This window comes from Sphaerodactylus townsendi, linkage group LG13, assembly GCF_021028975.2.
Source record: "Sphaerodactylus townsendi isolate TG3544 linkage group LG13, MPM_Stown_v2.3, whole genome shotgun sequence".
Lineage (NCBI taxonomy): Eukaryota > Metazoa > Chordata > Lepidosauria > Squamata > Sphaerodactylidae > Sphaerodactylus > Sphaerodactylus townsendi.
Genome location: NC_059437.1, coordinates 2,983,504 through 2,998,429, shown reverse-complemented (window position 1 = coordinate 2,998,429; position 14,926 = coordinate 2,983,504). Strand labels below are relative to the sequence as shown.

Sequence of the window (14,926 nt, the reverse complement as noted above, 5' to 3'; positions counted from 1 at the left end):
TAATGGGAGATCCTGAAACTGCATCAAGGGGCCAGAGAATTCCCTCGAATACCTTGGCCAGGCACAAACTCCCGTTCCCACCTGGGTCGCAACCTGCAGCTGCAGCAGGCTTTCCAAGTGCGCGTGCGCGCTGCACCAGCCACCTGGTCCCCTTCGGCTCACACCTCCAGCGAACAGCGCCTCGTCCGGCGAGCCGCGGGACTCACGATGCGCGCATGCGCAGAGCCGCCAACCTCTCGTCGCTCAGTCGGAGCGGCGTGCGGTCTGTCTGTTCGCCGGGCGCATGCGCAGCGGTGGGAGCATCCCCTGAGTAGCCGCGGGAGGGGCCAGCGCGGTTGCTGGGCGACGGCGCCCGAGCGGCCTTGCTGAGGAGAAGCGGCAGAAGGAGCCGGGCAGAGGTGGGAGGTGGGAGGAGGCAGCGGTGGCTCCGGGGGCCCGGTAGCTCCCCTTTCGCCCTGGGGCCGGCTTCGGCGTGGGTCTCCCCTCCTGCAGCGCCGCCCCTCCCCTATGCCGTGGGTGCTGCGGGGCGGGAGTGGCTACCACGGGGCCCCCCGGGAGGCGCAGTGCCGCCGCCGCCGGGTGCCGAAGGGGGCCTTGGGCGCCGCGCCGGGAACAGGGAACCGGTGAGAGGGGGGGCCGGCTCCCCGCGGCAGAGCTGCCTCTGGCAGTGTCAGGGCCTCTCGCTGCCCAGCCCCTCACCCTAGAGAGGGTGGGGGCTCTCGGGCAGGCCCCGGCTGGACGCGGACGTTGCATGGTACGGTCTAGGAGAGGCCTCCCCCTGCAGGGGCAGTGTACCTTTTCAAATGCCAGGCCACGCTGAGCCCGGAAAGGGTAACAACGGCGGATCAACAGAATGATGGCTTAATCCTCTGCCACAGGATGAAATCATTGCTGAGATGGCCAGGCAGGCTTTCCAAATGGTCCTGTCTGAGATCATCGTAGAGGCGTGTGACTGGAGCGGGCCCCCCTCCCCAGCCATGAATTGAATTGTATGGATCTCTTGCTCAGATCCAGTAGGAGTCTTGTTACGTTAGCTGGTGGGAGTAGGACTGGCTGCCAGGGCCCGGGAGGTCAATCCGAACTTTAACAGCATTTGGGGATGCTGCTCTTTGAGAACAAAAAAAAGGCTCAGCTGGGTTCGACCCAAACGTCACTTTTCTTGTCATGGTCATCCAGATACTTTGTGAGAAGATCAGTGGGCAGAGTGAAGGGGATGATTCTTCCTTGCTTGTTCCCATGGATTCGAACAACATGGCTCTGTTTATTGCAGTGACTATCAGTGCAATCCTAAGTGGGGGGGGGTAGAAGTTGCCCCAGGGACAGCTTAGCAAGTCGAAAGTTTATACTGCCCCTTCCCCTGTGAAAGTGGCTAGCGCCACTGATTTTGCCATTGTAAGTCTGGATCAGAAAATGGGGGCATTTTAGGTTGAAAGGGTTCAGGAACCTGTAGCCCCTCCTTTGGGATCACCTCCTTTGGCTGCTGGTGTGGACTCTGGTACCAGTGGAGTGCTGGTGGCACTGGTGCTCTGTGGGCATTACACTGTTGTGTTGCTCCCCAGCACCCATTACATAGGTGCCTCTGTGCTGTCCTGGCCCAAAAGGTATCCAGCTGGCTCCGGAGCCAGGGGCAGAGCATTTTCGCCACTGTTCCCTACCTGGTGAAACGCTTCGCAGGGGTCCACTTGGCCATGCTGGCAGGGGCTGATGGGAATTGTAGTCCATGAACATCTGGAGGGCTGCAGGTTGCAGACCCCTGGTCTAATGAGACCTTGGGTCCTGCAGGATTTGATGAAATTCTACAGGGCCTGTAAGACGGATCTGTTCTGCCAGGCTTCTGGCTGAGACAGCCACCAAGCAGCCATCTATTACAGCCTCCTTTGTCTCTTCCCCTCTTCTGTTGTTGGTGTCAGGGTTATTAAGGCGTATTTTATTGTAAAGTGGTTTTCATCCACTATCTGTGATTTTAAATTATGCTTAGCTTTTAGAATTGTTTGTGTTATAAGCTGGAAGCTCAGCCCTGAGCCCGTGAGGTTTAGGACGGCATGCAAATATAATTACTAATTCATTAAATAAAATAAATGTTCTCTCCGCTGCCACAATTAGGGTCTCGCTGCCCCCCCGAGCATTCCCCCTTCCCCCAGGAGTGCACTGTACATTGATAGTTGTGCTGTACATGAAGATACTGGAGACTTCTTAGAACGATCAAGGCTATTTTGTGCTAGTTAATTTCATAAGTTCAATTTTGGTGAAGAAATCTCTTTTTTTGTCAATCATGATATTATTGGTAGTAAACTTAATTACGGCCCTAAAGTTTGTGTAAAATGTGAGCTATCGCTCTTTGCACACCTGTCATACTTGTACAAATTGTTTTGTAGGAGCTTTCTCCAACTCTCTGATCATTTTTTTTTTAGTGTCCTGTTTCTAACTCTTAGACCTAGGTGTTTTCTGTGACACCAAGTGAAACTAACTTGGATATTTAAATGTGGCAACTCCAATTGATTTATGTAAGCTCACATTATGATAACTGCCATTTTATTTTCTGGTCTTTTTCCTAATTGGAACTGGCTTTTCATTTCCTTGGTATACTGAGTTGATGTTTATACTCACCTTTCTCCCCTAACTCCAAAATATCATTCCTGGAGAGAAGGCTTAGTAGAATATGTAAAGGTATGACAATTGTACCCATTGCAAAGCAAAAAAGGATCTATGATTGAATTTGATGCTCATTCATCTACCGGGTGGAGATATCCTTTTAGAGTTTGGGTTTTCAATTGTGCTGAATAATTTGGTCAGCTCTTAAAATACCGGTAACTGGTTCCTCTTGACCCTTATTTGTTGAATTCTACAGCTGTTGATGTATGGACCATTATAATTTGTCATGTGATCCCATGTGGCGTCTCTGGAGATTGTGCATAGAAACACCATTGATTACCACCATTTTTAGTTTGTTGTCTACATACTTCTGTACTCTTAGTACTGGGCTTTGCAGTGACCCATTTTGGCTGGGAGGACTCTGGCATTAGCATATAAGGTGTATTATATTGTATCTGTCTTTAAGGACATTTTTGGTGTGTGAGTTTTCCCCTTACATTGCTGACCTCATTGTAGATTACACAATACACACACACATTGTGTGTACTTTTATAGTCTGTGCTCATATAGGTTGAAATACAGCATCATCACAAAGGGGGGAAGTCATTCCAAATAAGATGCTCCTCAGGCTCCTGTTTATGTGTGTGCCTTCCCCTCTCGCCCATATCTAGGTATCTAGGAAATGTAAACTATCAATTAATCATTATATTCCGGCTCTACAGCTCTCCTGGGCTAACTGGTCTTGCATGTGACAGAGGCAGCATTTCTGAACACACTGCCTTGGGACTCCAGGATGCCACCTCTTCGTGAACAGCCTATATTTGGCTTCTAGGATGTCGTGACTGCATTTCTTAATGCGATTGGTGGCCATGTGTACCACAGTAATGGACTCCTTCCCCACGCCATCGAACAGCGTACCTGTGTAGCTTATGAGATGCCAGCAAACTCTGTAGTAGGTAGAGAAAACACTGTGTGGAAAACATGCCTGCTATGTCTTTAAACATTGAAATCTACCAAAATGAGTAAGCGGGTAAGCACTCTTACCAGTTTGAAAAGAGGAACATTTTATTCATTTTGAATAAATATCAGTGAGAGGGTTTTTTTAACTTAATGGATTATGCCCCAAATTTTGGCTTCTTGTTTTCTAGCTGTAGATACGGAAAAACTTTTTGCCAACTCTGAGCCTTTAATCTGTGCCAGGCATAGCTAGAGAGTTAGTATCAAGCCTAAGCATTCATCTGCCGCTAGGACAAGTTCAGACTAGGTTAGAAAAAGGTTATTTAATTTTCCCACCTGATTGTTGCTCTGCTGGGGTCTGTGTGAACATAAATTAGGTGAATTTTTTATTTGTTTGTATGAAATAGGCTTGGATCTCAACATCAGCCCTAAGTGTTCAAGGTATAGTTATTCTTTCCATGTTACGGTCAAGGAATAGAGATTTCATAACTGTGTAGGGATTTGAACCACATCTAATCTCTCTCACCAAAAGAAAGAACCAAAATTGTCTCTTCTTCATTTGTTCACGCAGCTGTACCATCTTCGTTGTAGAATGCTCTGTTTGGGCACCCAAACGAAGCATTCAAAAACAAAGACTGTCTAGCATGTGGTAAATGAAGTTATAGTTTGGGTTTTTTTTCTTTTGGTGAGACGGAGTATAGTTTTCACAGGCTGTCCCAGGGCTGACTAATCATGTTTGTAATTGGCTTTAAGAGTCGAGTCCACAGAGATGACAGAGGCCCTCTTCCGCCAAGAGACACACAAAATAATGCGTTTTCAAACCACTTTCACAACTGTTTGCAAGTAGATTTTGCTATTCCGCACAGCTTCAAAGAGCACTGAAAGCAGTTTCAAAGTGCATTATTCTGCATATGCGGAATGAGCCAGAGTGTCACTATGCCATATCTATTTGCTATGGGACTGAGTTGAAAGGGGAGGGGATGTGTTTTGTGAAATTTATTAGCAGAATTGTTTTAAAAAATCAGTTGTTGGGTTTTGTAATAATTGTATGAGAAGAGGGCAAAAGCATTCGCCTTTTTTCAAGAGAAATAAGGCAAGATCCCCCCTCACATGTTGAAACTCACAAATGTTATTCTAAAGTAAACCAGTCAGATCTCACTTCCACAACCATTTCACAGATAAATTTATAATCAGATCTTGTTATTCTCTAAAGTGACACTGAGTTTCTGCCTTAGTTTTCTGCAACAGATTCATAAGGCTACAGATTAATTAGTTTTCTTCAACAGATTAATAAGGCTAAAATTCCCTTCTGGAATTTTAAAAGAAGATCAGTGCTTTTGTTTAAACAGTTTGCATTTTAACGTAGTTGATCATCTTGATCTACGTATTGTTGCAGGCTTTCATGGCCACTTAGGTGGAGGAGTGGGGAATCAAACCCAGTTCTCCAGATTAGACTGCACCTGCTCTTAACCACTATACCATGATGGCTCTCTAGACAACATCCTGATCTGTTCTTCCACCAGGAAACAAGCCATTAACGATAGCCGTACCATACAAATACTGGACTCCAATGGCTATGTTCTGGGCAAAGAAAAGAGCAGCCTCATTACTTCTCATAGCTGACAATTATGAGTCCATATTGATACCCAAAATAACATGTTGTTCCTTCCAGAGAACAAGGTGATCAAGATTTCCAGGCTGGCTAAGGCAACTGCCAAAGCCAAGTCTGCCCAGTTAATGTCACTGTCTGAGAAAAGCGGGGTATAAATCCAAACTCTGCTTCTTCTCTTCTGTATGCAGGCCACATTGGGTGAATCTCTGCTAGGCATAAGATTGCGCAAAGCCGAAGAGGTTAAGAACATTTCCATTAACAAAGTGCTGGCCCAGAGGTTATCATCAAGCTTGGAGCTTATTCTACAAAACAATTTAGAAATGGCATCTGAAATTTAGTTGAAGAGGACTTGAGTGACTTGAGATTCCACCTGAAGGTACTAGACTCTAATGTCTATCTGAAATTATTTTCACAAAATTTAAAATGTTGGGAGAGGGCAGAGAAGATAAGAACATAAGAACATAAGAACAAGCCAGCTGAATCAGACCAGAGTCCATCTAGTCCAGCTCTCTGCTACTTGCAGTGGCCCACCAGGTGCCATTGGGAGCTCACACCCGAGCATCTGGACTGTTAAGGCATTTGCAATCTCAGATCAAAGAGGATCAAGATTGGTAGCCATAAATCGACTTCTCCTCCATAAATCTGTCCAAGCCCCTTTTAAAGCTATCCAGGTTAGTGGCCATCACCACCTCCTGTGGCTGCATATTCCAAACACCAATCACACGTTGCGTGAAGAAGTGTTTCCTTTTATTAGTTCCTATTTCTTCAATGGATGCCCCCTGGTTCTAGTATTGTGAGAAAGAGAGAAAAATGTCTCTCTGTCAACATTTTCTACCCCATGCATAATTTTATAGACTTCAATCATATCCCCCCTCAGCCGTCTCCTCTCCAAACTAAAGAGTCCCAAACGCTGCAGCCTCTATTCATAAGGAAGGTGCTCCAGTCCCTCAATCATCCTCGTTGCCCTTCTCTGCATTTTTTCTATCTCTTCATCATGATCATGTATATTGCATTGGATCCAACCAGGTTTTTAGCTGGTGATCAATGGAGGAGGTACTGTATACACTCACCTGTAAGTCAACCTGAATATAAGTTGAGGCACCTAATTTTACCACAAAAAACTGGGAAAATGTTTTGACTCGAGTATAAGACTAGGGTGGGAAATGCAGCAGCTACTGGTAAATTTCAAAAATAAAAATAGATACCAATAAAATGTTTTAAAATATTTATTTCAAAGAAAAACAGTATGGTATCAACAGTAACTTTAAAAGTTCTGAAGTGGACTATATAACCCTCACAGACAGCATCTCTTCAGAGTTTCATAGGGAAGATGCTCAACAAGATCCCCCTTTTAAAAAGTCCCCCACAGGTTCTCCTTCAACATGGATAGCTTATGACACAATGAAGATGCTTGCGTGGTGATGGCAGCCGCTGCCCCAAAGCAAGTCTTTTTTGCAGGTCTGCAAGCTCAGCTGGGCAGAAGTCCCACCTGCTTTCCAAAAACACTGGGTGTGGGCCGAGAAAGGTGCTGGCAGTGGCTGCACCCCAGGGCACCCTCTGTGTGTGTGTGTGTGGTGGGGGGATTCCTGCCACCATGGGCTCCAATGGTGCAGATTTCCCAATGAGCATGGCTTCCTAGCATTCATGGGGCTTCCTGGCCTGATCAAAAATTCTGTAACATATAAATTTAATATTTAATATTCACACCTATTCACTGAATATTCACTGTGAATGAAGCTCCTGGCCACCTGTAGTGCAGCGAAGCAACAGCCCAAGGCTTACCTGGGAGCTGCCTTTGTGTCCACATAGTAGGGAGCAGGTGCAGAAAAACACCCTCAGCTCCCAGCCTTTTTCGCTCCCCACCCATTCCCCCCCCCCCCACCTGCTCACCATCCGTTCACTCGCATATAAGTCGAGGGGGGCTTTTTTCATCATTAAAAATTTGCTGAAAAAGTAGATTTATACGCGAGTATATAAGGTAGGTCCCGTTTCACTACTAAAATGGTTCTGCTCGGCCTCAAGTGACCTTCACAGACAGGAGCTGCGGGAGCCGAGAGCTGTCAGATGGAGGAGAACTGGGCATGGATCCTGATTGGGTGAAAAATCTGCTTGGAGTCTTCCCATGGCTTAAGAATGAAACGGCTTGTGCTGGCATTCCATTGATGAATCTTGGTCTCAGCAGAGGTTATTGGCCCACTATCAAGACAAAGTAATCTGTGTATATGGCTTTCTGCATTATAGTAATATTTTTATTTGGAGGTGTATACATCTTTATTTTGGTATGGATCATTTTAAAAAAGCCTCATCCCAATTGTAAAGTGTTACAGCAGAATCATTGCGTTGTATTTGATTATAGTTCATCCTCTAAGCAACTGGAACCTGACTGATCTGATTAAGTCCACCCCCCCCCCCCACAATTCCTGAATTACACATTAATAGAGCAGCCATCTGTGATGATGACACCCCATGGTCCAGTTACTTTTCTTAATAAATCACCCCAAATGAGAAGCAGTTTGCATCTGAGAAAGGCAAAGTACATGTGCCCTGTATTGTCGAAGGCTTTCATGGCTGGATTCAGTTGGTTGTTGTGGGTTTTCCGGGCTGTGTGGCTGTGGTCTGGTGGATCTTGTTCCTAACATTTTGCCTGCATCTATGGCTGGCATCTTCAGAGGTAAATCACAGAGAGACGTCTGTTACACACTATGTCCAGTGAGAAGGGAATGTTTAGTGGGGTATATATTGTCCATTTCCCAGGGTAGGGAACCAATCAGGAAGTGTTTGGGTGGAACTTGCTATGCAAAGGTGTGGTTGAGTGCATTGCATTGTGGGTGGGGCTTATCAGTCCATTTACATTTGTAGTTGCATTTGCATTCCCTGCAGCAGCAGCAGTTTTGGTGAATGAAAATCCTATTTGCTCTAATGTCTTTGGCAGCGGGAAGCAGGAGTAGTTTTTGTGGAGAAGGGCTAATCACTCTATTGTCCAGTCCTGTCTTTAAATTCAAATTGCACCTAGTTATGGGAAGTAAAGGCCTTAGCCTTTGGGGCTTCCTTATGCAGCTGCCGTGTGTCTTGCCAATCACCTCTTCAAAGCCCTGACCAAAATGTTACCCAAGGTTAGTTTTATATACAGCTAGTTATGTGATTACTGTAAAAAAAAAGTCCTAAACATTGGCAAATCCTTGCAGATGTTTCTTAGTTGCAGGGTTTCTTAGTTGTCTCAAAAGTGGAGGAAAAGACCCAGTTGTGGCAGTTTTCGGGGGAATTATCCACCAAGAAATACATTTTTTTTTCATTTGAATATAACACTTCACGTATTTTGGGAAATGAGTCTTGGCTCACAAATACCACAACAAATCCATTCGTTCATCTTTAAGGTTGCAAAAGACTTTCTGTAGTTAATGGGTCTTTTGAAAGCATGGAGCGTTTAAAAAAGGAAACATGTTTAGATTTTCTTGTTATGTTTCCATTTCCCAGACTATCTTTGAAGTTAACCCGCAGTCTAACTGTAACTGTGTCTTGTCTCCCTCAGGCGCATTGGTCTGGTGTTATCATTGTTGACACTTTGGCACCCGGCAAAGGTTGCCATGTTCTGCTGTATGTATTTAGTATCCTTTTAGCTGCCTGTTATTTGTTTTCCAGGCTGCATGGCCATGGCCTGGTAGTTTTTGCTCCTGACGTTTCGTATGTCATCATGACATACCTCTGAAGATTCCAGCCGTGGATGCAGGCGAAATGTTAGGAGTAAAAACTACCAGATCACAGCCACGCAGCTTGGAGAACCAATGACAGCCAGTTGATTCTGACCATGACAAGACATCCTTTTAGCTGATATTTTAAAAAACTGTATCTTTTGTTTAATTTTTAATAGGTTGGTTTCAAAAACATCTTTGTGTTTTTGTTTTTATTATTTATTTGTTTATTTTCAGCTGCATTGAGGACTTTCTGTCAAAGGCAGAAAGAAAGATTCTTAAACTAATCAGCCTGCTGCCATAAAGGCGCTGCCTGTTTATAGAAAAAAAATTAATTGGATTAACTGAAAACTTTCCATAGTTTATTCAAATGTTATGGTCCTATTTTTGAATATATCTTACAGGCCTCCTTGCAAAGAAGATCCTACACATGTATACTGAGAACTAAAGCCCATAAGGTTCAGTGGATGTATTGATTGTGGCTTTACTAAATAACTTCCTGACATTCTATGCACATTTACCTGAGAACAGATTCTGCTACGAAGTTAATGGGATATGGTTGTGGTGGGTTTTCCGGGCTGTGTGGCCATGAAGTCTGGTGAAATCTTGATTCCTGAAATGTTGATGCATATAGCCAAGGATGCGGGAAAGTTTGCATAAAAAACCACTTGAAATCCTGAGATGAGATTCTCAACCCAGAGCTCATTTACTTGAAGATGTGTCTCTTTGGAAATGAAAGGGTGTTCCAGGGTGCTGAGCTCCGGCAAAAGTCCAATCCTGTTTGTGTCTGTGTGCCATCCAATCGCAACTGACTTCTGGCGACCCAATAGAACAGGGCTGTTGAACTCATTTGTCACAAGGGCTGGATATGACATAAATGTGACTTGATTGGGCTGCAACTCATCGGGGAGGGGGGTGACTGCCTCAGCTGGCCCTCAGTGGCACTGTAGGAGGGTGCCTGGACTAATTGGCCTGCGCAGGGCTGGGCTGCTGCCTTGAGTGGGCTTATCAGGCTCGCAAGCAAACTGAGGCAACCCCTCTTAAGGGACTGTATGCAATCTCCGGGTATCAAGGCTTAGACGCTTATGCTTAGATGCATTTGGTTTGAGAATTCCAATGCTTCACCCCCTGAAGTTATATTTTTGGTCTAGATACCTTGATACCTTCTGTATATAATTGTTGTGACTGAAGAAGACTAAGGTCAAAAGTGTTTAACTTACCCTGCTTAGCACTACTGATATCTATTTGCTGTTTATTTATTTTTATTTATTTTATTTATAATCATTTTTATATACCGCCCTCCCTCGAAGGGTTTCTGGGTGGTGAACAACACAATAATAGCAATTCAGCGAATTCACATTAAAACCCCAGTTAAAACAGCTGGATTAAACAAAATTCATCGAAGCATCCAGCATAAAACTTCATAAAACTTCATAGAGCCCAATTCCTGGAAAGAACAAACCCAGAGAGTTGGGCCCCATAAAAAATTTAGGGTCCAGGAGTGTAGCCAAGGGGGGAAGAGGAGGCATTACATCAGCGGCCGGCCTCTCCAAATGCCGGGTGGGAACAATTCGGTCTTACAGGCCTCTCGCGGAACTCTCCAAGATCCGCACCAGGGCCCGGATAACTGATGGTAAAGTGTTCTGATTCAGGTAGGGGCCAGGGCTTTAAAGCGCCATGGCCCGAGTAGAGGTGGCCAGCCTCATCATTGAGGGGCTAGGGACAACCAGCAAATTGGCCTCTGCCAAACGCCCAGAGGCCAACACAGGACTATATGGGGTAAGACGTTATGTGTGGCCAGTTGATCTCCTGACGTGTCATCCAGCTGAACATCTGGCAAGTGTAGTACTTCCAACTTTTGATATTGATTCATGCTCATGCATGGCCAGTTTACCACTTTACGTGGTATCCAGGTGAGATCTGGCAACAGGAATACTTCAAGCTTCTATTATTAGGGCAACAAGCAGCTGACTATTTGGCTATTCCAATGTTTCGATGAAGGACAAACATTCTTCTAAATATCCTAAATTACAGACAAAGATGTTCAGGCTAGCATTTACATCCCATGCATTTTTAGTTATCTCCTCAGCAGTTGAATGCCATGTCATTTATCATAGAGTTCTATGATTCTTGCCTGCTTGTTGCTCTAATAATAGAAACTTTATACCCCACTTTTCACACTAGTGGGGATGCAGATCATTCTCCCCGTTTCTCCCATTTTATCCCCACAAAGCCCTGAGATGTGAGTTAGGCTGAGAGTCTGATTGGCTTGTGGACACCCAGCAGACCTTCCATGGCAGGTGGGGATTAGAACCTGGGTCTCAAGCGAAGTCCATTCTAGCCACAGGCTTATGCTGCTTCTTGAAACACTGTCACTAAAAGGAAACTTAAATATATTAGTTGGGTGGGGGTGGGGGGGAACCTATTGTCTTAATGCCTGGTGTATTGTGGGTTTCTGGAGATTATCTAGTTGGCCTACAATTGGAGATGGGTTGCTGGAACAGATGGTCCCTGGGTTTTATCTAGCACAGTGGTTCTCAACCCTTCCTAATGCCATGATCTCCTTTAATACAGTTCCTCATGTTGTGGTGAGCCCCAACCCTAACATTTATCCATTTTACAGATGGAGAACACTGACGCAGAGAGTCTCAGGTAACCTCTATGAAAGGGTCGTCAATTCCCCGTAAGGGGTCCCGGACTCCACAGGTTGAGTAGAACCACTGATCTAGCAGGGCTGTTCTTGTGGAAGGCGAACACTACCAAGCTTAGTTATAGAGAAAAATATTGTCCTTCAAAACTTCGTGGATAGGTTTAAACACAACAGTTGCAGATGTTGCCACGAACCTGTGGGGGGTAACAAAGTCCTTTTAAAATTATTTTTATTTTTAGAGGGGGAAGTGCTAATTTGTTTATTAATTTTTTTAAAAAAATTATGAAGTGGGACAAAGATAAACTTCTGTTCAGCTTACAATGTTAGTCTAAATCATTTGAAGGTATTTATAATATTTAACTGCCTTGTTCAGTACGCTGAAAATTCCTTTAGACTTGATGGCTTCCACTGTGCCTGGTGTGAACAGATTTTTTTAATGAATTGTTCATCTCAAGCACAAATGACAGTTTGGTCCAACAAAGTTCAGCCCACATTAGGGAGGTTTATAGTCAGATCCAAATTACATTTTGTGCTCAAGATGAACAATGCAAGCAACCTGTTCATCACATTCACAGCACAGTCTGGCTTGAATTGCCAAGCAGCTGCCCCCTTACATCACTCTTCTGCTTTCATTTGTCTTTGTCACAATGTCCCCTGGTTTGCTTATGATCTACCCTTGTGTACATTGGAAATCTGCAGTCATTGGTGCATAGAGTTTGAGTGACTAACTGTTAGGGTTAGCTAAATACTGATTGGTAAGATCTCCAGGAATGATTTTTATCCTGTACATCTGGTGCTTAGCTGGGCCATACGTGCCCCTCGGTGTGCACCTCCCCTGTGTTTTCCGCTCCCCATACCAGGAGCGCCTCTGTTACCCTCGCCCCACACTAATAATCTTTAATTCAGTTTCAGAAAGCAGTTTCAAGAAATTCCCTTCAGATTGAAAATGGCCTGGTGGGAACTAGACTTCCCATGAGACCTTGGGACTTGCAAGATCTCCTGGGAAGTGTAGTCTCCCACCAGGCCATTTTCAGTTCTGAAAGGAACAGGCCGCCCCGCCTGCATTGTTTCAATAAGGTAAGCGGGGTGGGGGTGCTGCGGGGAGCAGGGTGATTTCCATTACATGCACCTGGTGCAGCCTGGCCCCCTGGTAGTGGCCCTCCTCGCCTCTGCTGTATCAGGCTCTACATTTTGGGGGTTATTTCCCTAAGAGAAAAACGGCTGAAACTGAAGTTGTTTGTTTCTGTGGATATCTGGAGTTGAGGTAACAGTAGCATTGCAGCTCAATTTGAGACCATGGAGCTTCTAGAGACCAACAGGATTTTTGGGGTTTAGGCTTTGAATGTCTTGTGGTGAGGGAGAGCTGCTGACTCTCAAAAGCTTATATCCTAAAAAATCTTCTTAGGATTTCTAAGGAGCTAGCAGATCCTTCAAAATCTAGCTGAAATTCTTAATTCCTGTTAATTGAATATCAGCATGTACTCTCAAAAACATTAATGTGGAATAGTCAAAACCGCAAACACTTGTTCAAGCTTTAGTTCAGCAATTTGGCATTCTGGGTTTCCGAATATATCACTTTAAATGCATCTTTAAAATAAATAAATCCCACAGTCATTTAGATAGCGGAACTGGACTTCCAATTGGTCTCTGTGTGTTCTGTTTCCTGTCCTTTGATTGTAGCATTGCTTATAATGAACCGCTCAACCTGTGAAGTAGATACAATTAGTCTTGTGTATGATGGCAGGTAGTCCCTAGAATTTGTGTATGCACATGCATGTGTTCTTGAGAAGTGTTGTGTGGGGCAACTTTCCACACATCATTGTTTGCTATGGGTGAATGGGCGACTGCAAAATGGTCCACTGGTATGTTTAAATCCGTTCATCATTCTGGACAAAGATCCAAAATGGCAGTTTCTACAGCCCGCGTCTGTGAAGGCACAGTCAGATTGCAGCTAGTATACCGCGATAGATGGGTGCAGTAGTGATATGAACCACCCTGCGTGCCATTTTGCAGGTATCCATCTCCAAGTTCAGAACGTATGAATCCTGCATGCTGCTGTATTCATGGTTACTCAGAACCATTCAGAGGGACTTAGTCCTAATACCATTTACCAAGGCTGGAAGGGATCAGAAGATAACGTAGACTACCCCTGTATCCCAAGCGCAGAATCCTGTTTGCATTAAGCCAAACAACACATTAATCCCTTAAAGATTTTACTCCCTTTTCCACACAATTGCAGTGTGCCACAGAGACAGAAGAGTTTGCCTTTATCGCGGACTTCTTTTGTTGTTCAGAGAACAGTGTAGCTCAGCCAGGCAGCCAAGGAATGAAACCAAGCCGCGATAGTGTGGGGGAAAGCATCACTGTGTTCTGAATTCTTCTCTTTGATTTCTTAACCGTAGAACCTTTTTTTTTATTCTAGCTGCTCAAAGTCTGCAGTTGAAGCCACAGGTGTTACATGATGCGCGACATAGCACTCTACCAATTTAAAGAAAACTATATGTTCTACTTAGTAATTTGACTTTGAAATTGTAACGCAACTTCAGTAAAGTCCCAGTCAAAAGCAAATCCGTATTAAGCCCTTTATTGAGCTTCGGCATTCTAAGTCAGTAACAGGCAATGGCGAAACTAGCTCCCCACCACTCAAGCTTTGCCGCTTTTTTACGGGCTTCATAGAGAAGTTCATGAAGAACAAGGAAACAATAAATATTGTTTCACACATAGGCAAGAAGGCATCAACTGATAACTATTCCGGGCGCTCTGCCAGAAACTAACCAGCAGGAGCCACCTCAAGGTTGAATCGCAACCTTACAAAAATACACACATTTGATGTATTCCCACTTACCTGTCTTTTGCCACAGCATTAAAAAAAGAATAGCAACTTTTTAGTATTTCAAAACAATCCATCAGGCAGTTCTCCACAAACACTTCTGAGATGCAGGAGAACAGTAATTGCTGTGTGACTCCAGAGGCGTAGTAAGGGGGGGAAAGTGCCCAGTGCACTGGAAAGGCCTCCGCCCTCGCTTCGGAATGCCCCCCCCCCCCCACATCTCCACATTGCATGCGCCCGGTGCTTGTGCTCCCCACTTGGAGCTATGCCTCTGTGTGGCTCCCAAGTATTTCTGTGGGGCTTGTGTTACATCTGTGTACCACTGTGCTCATATTAGTCCTGGATTCTCTGTTATGTTACTTGAATACCTTCAGCAGCGGTTGTTCTCCCACCAAAGGGAAAGTGTCTTTTTGAACAATTTGGCGCATTTCTTTCTTAATAGTGAAGAGATTGTGGTTAGCGTTGGCAGCCGGGTGTAAGCAGTTCATTGCGGTTTCACCTACCGGACCTGTTTGGTACTGGGTGGTTTTGATGGGCTGAAGCAGCAGCATGGCATCAAACATCAACCCTTCTGCAGGTCTCCCTGTATGTTTTGA

The 14,926-nt window shown here is 44.7% G+C and overlaps 1 protein-coding gene across 1 annotated transcript in view; it reads left to right on the top strand.

Moving 5' to 3' along the window:
* Positions 1-579: 579 nt before the first annotated feature.
* The window catches only part of ZC3H12B (zinc finger CCCH-type containing 12B), a 37,899-nt gene continuing 23,552 nt past the window's right edge, over positions 580-14,926 (top strand). The window contains 1 exon segment of the mRNA XM_048514736.1: positions 580-623. The gene's annotated coding sequence lies outside the window, so the exon portion shown is untranslated.